This window comes from Pteronotus mesoamericanus, unplaced genomic scaffold, assembly GCF_021234165.1.
Source record: "Pteronotus mesoamericanus isolate MK-2021 breed Mesoamerican mustached bat unplaced genomic scaffold, CSHL_Meso_final contig_90, whole genome shotgun sequence".
Lineage (NCBI taxonomy): Eukaryota > Metazoa > Chordata > Mammalia > Chiroptera > Mormoopidae > Pteronotus > Pteronotus mesoamericanus.
Genome location: NW_026555277.1, coordinates 10,198,740 through 10,206,103, shown reverse-complemented (window position 1 = coordinate 10,206,103; position 7,364 = coordinate 10,198,740). Strand labels below are relative to the sequence as shown.

The window sequence follows — 7,364 nt, the reverse complement described above, 5'->3', positions numbered from 1 at the left end:
AAATGGCATATGTGGTGACATGAACCTGAGAGGGGTGCTGTCATTCTGCTACCATGTCCTATTGTCTGTCCTAAGGTACCTCCCTCAGTACAAGCAGCTCACCAGGTGAAGGATGGCTCTAGTGTTTCCCTTTCGGTTTCTAGACATTGTTTAAACTCCACTTGCTGCACAGTCAAAGAAACTCTGATCTCCTTCTACACTGGATTTAACACAGACTTTGCTGGACCTGTGAAGAGGTGGTGTGTACCCTGCAATGGAGGGAATTGAAAGCTTACCTTGGCTGCACGAGGCAGTTGCCTGAGACTCTGACTTTGGAACCAAATCTCTAAGTAAGATGCTTCACTGGAGCTACTTCTTGTAACTTCAGTGTCTGTCACAAAGTTGAAATGAATGAAGGTCGGGCCCTGAGGGAGCTCACAGTCACTGTCCTGTCCCTATTCCACTCCCTGGTTCTACTTCCTATATCTTTTGAGGTGACCATATGACCCTGCTCTGCCTTTTCTCTCTCTCTAATTGATCTGACATGTGAGGGCGAGGAGAGAGTTGGCCAGATACACTAAATAATTTCTAACAGATCCCAATGAGAACTGTTGATGGATCTTATTCTTTATTAAGAGAAAAGAGGTATCTGTTCATTCCTGGTATTGAAAGCAAGATTGAGTCAGCTTTGGTGTGGTGGGCACCCCAAAGCCAACTACAATGGTGGATTTAAGCAATTGCTTTAGATTGTTCCTCATTCACCCTCCATCCATTAGTCCCCCCACCCATCCATCTACCTGTCTATTCTAAATAAAAAAGTCGTATACCCATGGCAAAGTGTTATATACAAAATATAAAATGACTTACAGTGACAAACTTCCTCTTTTCCTTGCTCAGCTTTGTTCCCCCAGTTTTTCTCCCCAGTTTTAGTGTATACTTTCAGACATTCCTTGCAAAAAAAAAAAGTATTATGTTTAAATCTTGTATTTTATTTTCTCTGATAGTATCATAAAATATATACTTTTCCACCTTGCTCTTTTTCACTTATCAACAAATCTTGGAAATATTCTCATCTCTCTTAAGCTACTCTTCTTTCTCACTCCTCCCTGGCACTTCGTTTTTAGCTCTCCACACTGAAGTTCAAGTTCTACTTGTGGCCTCTTCAGTTTTGGCAATATGTCTGGACAACAACAACAACAACACAGCAGTGTTACATAACAGTTTACCTACAGGGGTGGGCAAAAGTAGGTTTACAGTTGTGAATAGGTGGAACAGTTTATTCTTGTATTTTTAATTATTTATTAATTATTGTACTATTTATTTGTACTTGTTTTCCTTAATGTTATTTTGGATAGCTACTTATGATTTATCTTTTAGGTAATCATGCCTGGTAATTTAACTCAGGCTTGCCCACCCCATATTTGAACTTATTTCATCTATACGACAAAATTATCCCCACTTTACGGATGAGCAACCTGAGGCACAGCGAGGCCACAGTGGAGGAGGGGAAGTGCAGCTGGGATTTGGAAAAGGCAGGCTGGCTCTGGAGTCTGCGAGCCCGACCTCTGCAGTTTACCTGCCTCAGTCATACGTATTCGGCTTTGCTGGCTTTATTGATTTCAGTATTTCCTGCATCTTCAGATAGAGGCTCTTTCTTTTGAGCTGGGCTCTGCCATCCACCCCTAACATTTAATCAGGACTTGGGAATGATAAAACTGGAATTTGGAAGCAGCCTATACTCCCAGAGGGAACTCCAACATTTACATGTAATCCCGCCTTCCAGGGTTGTACCTGATTTGGGAAAATATGGGTCATGCCAAGTCCCCAAACATTGTTTCTCTGCTCTGGATGATGTGTCTTTGGGACCTGTAGCCTGTCCTCCCTCTAATTTGTCCCAGAGAGGTTTTGCAACCCTTGTTCCATGTGTGCTACACAAATCAGTTTTCTTGACCATTTCCCCTGGAAGCTACCGACTTTCAGCTGCCTGTCCCGGCTCCCTGCCAGGGTGCCTCTGACTTTGCAAATGCCACAGGAGGCAGTTACATTTTGGATGGCTACCAAAAAGGCTGCCACCACTGGTGCCTGCCTGCTCTGCACTGGAGGAGATAAGTGTCTTCCAAGAGCTCTGAGCAAAGTGCTTGGAGAGGGCACTTCGAGGTGGGAGAGAGCCTTTTGGAGCTGGGGGTTGGGGACTGCTCACAGGGGTACCTTTGATCTGGAGACGGTGTCTGTGGATGCGGGCAGATGCTTCTCTGTGTAAGAAGAACAACATGGATGAGATCCATAAATCTGTCATTTGCAACTATTGAGCTGTGCTCTGTGCAGAGCCCTGCATGCAGCTGGAGGAGACCCTGGTTTGCCTCCAATTCAAATCCTACCTGACTATGCAGGGCCCTGGGGTGAAGCTCGGCCTCCTCTCCCTCTAGCCTGTCTTGGACTTCAGTGAAATTTATCATTCAGGAAAAAGCAACAAGTATTAATTGAGTGTAGGCTGTTTGCCTAGCACTGGTTTCGATTTGGTGCATATCGAGAAGCTCTCTTCCTGGTCCCTTGCTTCACTGGAGTTGGGTGAAGTGGGAATGACACAGAACCCTTCTCACCTCCTCAGTCTCCTCCCCCTCTCTTCTCATCCCAGGTTGTAAAGGTTTTTTTCATTTCTTAACATCCATTGAGTGGTAGGCGGTCTTGTCCATCCAACACATGGCCCAAAGCTTGGAGGTGATGAGACAGATCATTGGTCTGGCAGCATCAGAATCTCTTCCACGTCAAGGTCCTGAGAGGTGTTTGGATTCTTGTGGATGCATTTGTGAATCCCTGGTCAAATTCTTTGGGAGTAAACAGAAGGGAAAAGAAAGAAAAGAAGGGAGAATGCTCTCACATTGTACTGCAGAGAAGACAGAGCAGTTAAACAGCTTTTCCAAAAAGGCAGGCAGAGTAAAGGTGACCATATGACCCTGATCTGCCTTTTCTCTCTCTCTAATTGATCTGACATGTGAGGGCGAGGAGAGAGTTGGCCAGATACACTAAATAATTTCTAACAGATCCCAATGAGAACTGTTGATGGATCTTATTCTTTATTAAGAGAAAAGAGGTATCTGTTCATTCCTGGTATTGAAAGCAAGATTGAGTCAACTTTGGTGTGGTGGGCACACCAAAGCCAGTTACAATGGTGGATTTAAGCAACTGCTTTAGATTGTTCCTCATTCACCCTTCATCCATTAGTACCCCCACCCATCCATCTACCTGTCTACTCTAAATAAAAAAGTCTAAATACCTGCTTCAGTCATACGTATTTGGCTTTGCTGGCTTTATTGATTTCAGTATTTCCTGCATCTTCAGATGGAGGCTCGCTCTTTTGAGCTGGGCTCTGCCATCCACCCCTAGCATTTAATCAGGACTTGGGAATGATAAAACTGGAATTTGGAAGCAGCCTATACTCCCAGAGGGAAGTCCAACATTTACATGACAGAGACCCTGATACCCTGGGACACAGACTCAGGATCTCATCACTACACACTGCTGCTTCTTAGAGCCTGAGGTTTCTTGATGCTGCCCACTCAGAATTCTTCAAGGGGACCTGGGGCTCTCCACACACCTGCAGGAGGCCTGCTCACAGGTTGTTAGGCTGTGTGACTTGTAACTGGGCTAGCAAAAAAGAAAACCACATCACAGCCTCATAAACAGGGGCCCCAACCACAAAGATGGGACTGCCTGCCTTGGGGGAGATGGTTGGAGTTCCTTGATATTTGAGAACAAGAGTCAGTTCTTATTTTCTGAAAAGAAGCAGGGTAGAAATTTTTAAAAAATCAACCCGGGAGTTGGATGTTTGGAAGGGTAGTTGAAATTCCCACCCCATCAACTTTTGCAAATGAGAAGAGTTGCAGCAGCTTTAGAGATTTCAGGGAGTTCTGGATTGTACTGGAAGTCTATGGAAACTGAGTGGGGCGGGGGGAAGGATGGGGTGCCTAAAAATACTCCATGGAGGAAGAGCCCATGAGATCATCTCCCCAGGGTACTCCATCCACCCTGGCTTGACTCTGGCTCCAGTTTTTTTTTTGTTCAGCTCTAAGTACAGTCATTTGAACAGAGCTGGAACTTAGTAACAGTGTTGATTGACAGGCAGCTTGAGAGGGACATGGGGAACCTGGAGAGGGTTCAGAGGAGAGACCCAGAGGTGATGAAACGGCTGGTCTGAGACTAGAGCTCGGCGGCAAGGTCAAGGGAATGGGACAGGCTCCACCTGGACAGGAGAGGAATGGGAGTGAGGGCGGAGGGAAGAGCCGTTCTCAGCCTCCCCGGGGTCAGGCAGTGGCTCCGCTGGGGCAGGGCAAGGATGGTGTCAGTCACCGTGTGGCTTTGCTCTTGGGGTAGACTGGGGTTTTCAGAGCATTTGAAATCCCACAGTAAGGTCTCCTTCTGTAAATGAGAGTGACTAAGACTTACAGCCATTGCAGCTAATAGATTCCCAAAGCCCTCCCACCTAGTAAAATGACTTGTGAATGGGGTGTTTCAGACAGCTGCCATGAGGGTGGTGGGGACAGTTTTGAGCAGGTGGGGAACCCATCAATCACCGTCGGTAAAAATCCACTTTTACACTGGACTGTGGAAGGCAGGACCGGAGTGAGGCCCAAGTGGGTGGGTAAAGACTCTTTTCTCTGGCAGAAGGGAACAAATTCACATTTATGGAGCCCCTACTATGTGCCAAGAGCTTTACATGAGTTTCAATAATGTTATGGGGGAGGGAGGAGAGGAATTATCTCCCATTTTACAGATTGGGAAATGAAGGCAGAAGTTAAGCAATTTACCCAAACCCATGCAATTGGGGTGTGAGCCAGGGAAGGTCTGACTCTAGAGCCCATCTACAGTTGGTGAGGGCGGTCTGGAGAATGCAGCCAGGTGTTCATTTGGCTCCTGTGCTCTTCACTGGTACTCAGGGGAGCATCCTCAGGGCAAGCGCGCTTCTGACTTTGGACCTAGGTCTAAATTTAGAGGAGGCCAGCTGAAAGGTTCTCCATTACCCGCTCCCTATCTCTTCGTTTTGGATCTGCTGTAAGTGGAGGGTCTACCTTGGAACACCCTGAGGTCCTTCCTGGGGTGGGAAGAAAGCTGCGTGGGGCAGAGGAGGGACGTGGTTTATGTGTCTGGAGGTGGTGAAAGAGATACAATCCCGAAGCTTGGATTTACAGTGGGTGTCTGGTTGCCTCAGCCTGGAATCTGAACCGAACCATTTTCCATGGGCGAATTAGCTAAACAATCCAGCCCACAAAAGGAGCAGCTCTGATATGTCAGTTAACAAGCTCAGAGGGGTGGGGGCATGAGGAGGGTGCCCCAAGTTAGGAGGGGAGGGAGGAGGCTGCTGGCGAGAATTCGACCTTCTCTTGTCTTGCTGCCCCGAGTCCAGCCTTTCTGCTTGGGAACCTGGGAGGGAGGCTGGTCTGATTTCCCCGTGGTCTCAACGGTGGGAATTTTTTTTTTTTTTTGGTGGGAGATTATATTTTCCTGGGGCAGTTTGAATTACACCTGCCCCATTTCACTTAATTAGGGCTGGTGCTGCTGTCTATTGTGTCCAGTGGGCCTTCCTGCATGAATAAATAGTAACATGTTTGTTTTCTTTTGGGTGGGGTATTCTTTTTTATAATGATAGGGTTGGCAAAAGAAGGCAGAGCATGAGCACCGATGATGATGAAATCATCAGGAAAGAGGATGTGAGAAGGCGAATTCTCACCCCACGGAGCCTGTCGTGGTGAATCGCACCCCCACGTCTTCTTGGACCCACTTTTACACAATGTATTCAGAGCCTCCTCTGTTTTCACTGCTATTCTTTGACCAGGCTTTCTTTCTCTTTGCGATTTACCTGGGAATCAGGCACTTCCTCCCTCAGGACTACTTGTCTCCCCTGTCCCTTCTCATTTTACTGTAGTTTTCCACCCAATCTCTCTCTCTCTCAATAGCTTCTGGCAGCTATAAGATCGTTAACAAGGGACTTGTTGAAAAAGCCATGACACGGTCTTGCCATGGAATGTTATAAAGTCAGGAAGAAGAGTATAAGGAGCTCTATATGTGGAGTGGCTGTCAGGAGACAGTGTAAAGAAAAAAGCATTGTAAATATTATGCTCCTTTTGTAGAACAGAAGGATGCATGTAGGTGCACATAATATTTCTGGAAATATACGAAAGAACAATGGTTGCTTCTGGAGAAGGAAAATGGAGCCTGAATTTGGACAGAGATCTACTCTTATATTGCATGCCTTTTATGCTATTTTATATTTTCATTATCATGTGCATGTATTTTTTCAATAAATGATCTGTAAAAGGAAGACATGAAATATGAAAACAAAATACAAGAGAATACATGCTTAATTGCCAGGTGAACAGTAATTGAGTCACGGTTTAGAGGATCCAGGTTTAAATCCCAGTTCTACCAAATATCAAGTATATGACTGCAGGCAATTTACTTACTCTTTGTAAATACCAATTCCCTCATCTATAAAATGGGTGTTGTAATGGCACCTACTTTAAGGTTTTATATCTTATACTTTGCAGGGAAGGCTTTTGATTAAATATGTAACTAAATGGATTTAAGTTTCAATTTCTTTTATAATTTTTCAAGTGAGTAAATGCACAAATCATAAAAAAGTTGATCATGACCTTGATTTTTCATTTAGAAAATGATGTCAATAGCTTATGGTAACTTTAAATTCTAAGGAACATGACAGCATTGCTTACCTGCATGGTGAGGCCATTCCAGTTACAGATAACAGTGAGGTCAAAGGGCCCCAAGAAAGAACAGAGAATCTTGGTGATGCCGTGAGTAAGCCAGTTTGGCAGGAGGAGACGTCTCCTCCAGAGCGTAAGAAATGGAGACAAACAGCTCGAAACCAGATGTTTGAGGTCTTTGAAGGCCAAACCAAGGATCTCACACTGTGTCTCAGAGGCAGCAGGAGGTGTCGGAGGTGTGAATAAGGCAGTGGTCAGGTTGGTCATCTCTTGTAGTGTAACAGATCATCCCCAAACATACTGGATAAAGCAACCAGTTATGCTCACAGAGTCAATGTGTCAGGGATTTGTTCCGGGTATAGCAGGAATGGGCTCTCTGCTTCCTAATGTCTGGGGCCTCAGCTGGAAGCTGAAAAGTGGTGGTGACTTGATGGCTGGGGCTGGAATCATCGGAAGGCTTGTTTACTCAGATGTCTGCAGTGGATACTGGCTGTCAGCTAAGATCTTAGCTGTCTCTGTCTGCCAGAACACACGTACTCATGGCCTCTCCATGTAGGCTGGGCTTCCTCGTAACATGGGGGCTGGGTTCCAAGGATTAGTGTCCCAAGATAGCCAGGGAGCCTTTTCTAGCTTAGCTTTAAAAGTTATGCAGCATTTCTCAGCAGATTC

The 7,364-nt window shown here is 45.6% G+C and overlaps 1 long non-coding RNA gene across 1 annotated transcript; it reads right to left on the bottom strand.

Annotated features, from left to right (window-relative positions):
- Positions 1-866: 866 nt before the first annotated feature.
- Positions 867-6,749, bottom strand: LOC129080650 (uncharacterized). Its single transcript, XR_008530192.1, has 3 exons — positions 6,705-6,749; positions 2,580-2,804; positions 867-928 (listed from the first exon to the last, which is right to left on the bottom strand). It is a non-coding gene; the product is annotated as an uncharacterized LOC129080650 (long non-coding RNA).
- Positions 6,750-7,364: the final 615 nt, after the last annotated feature.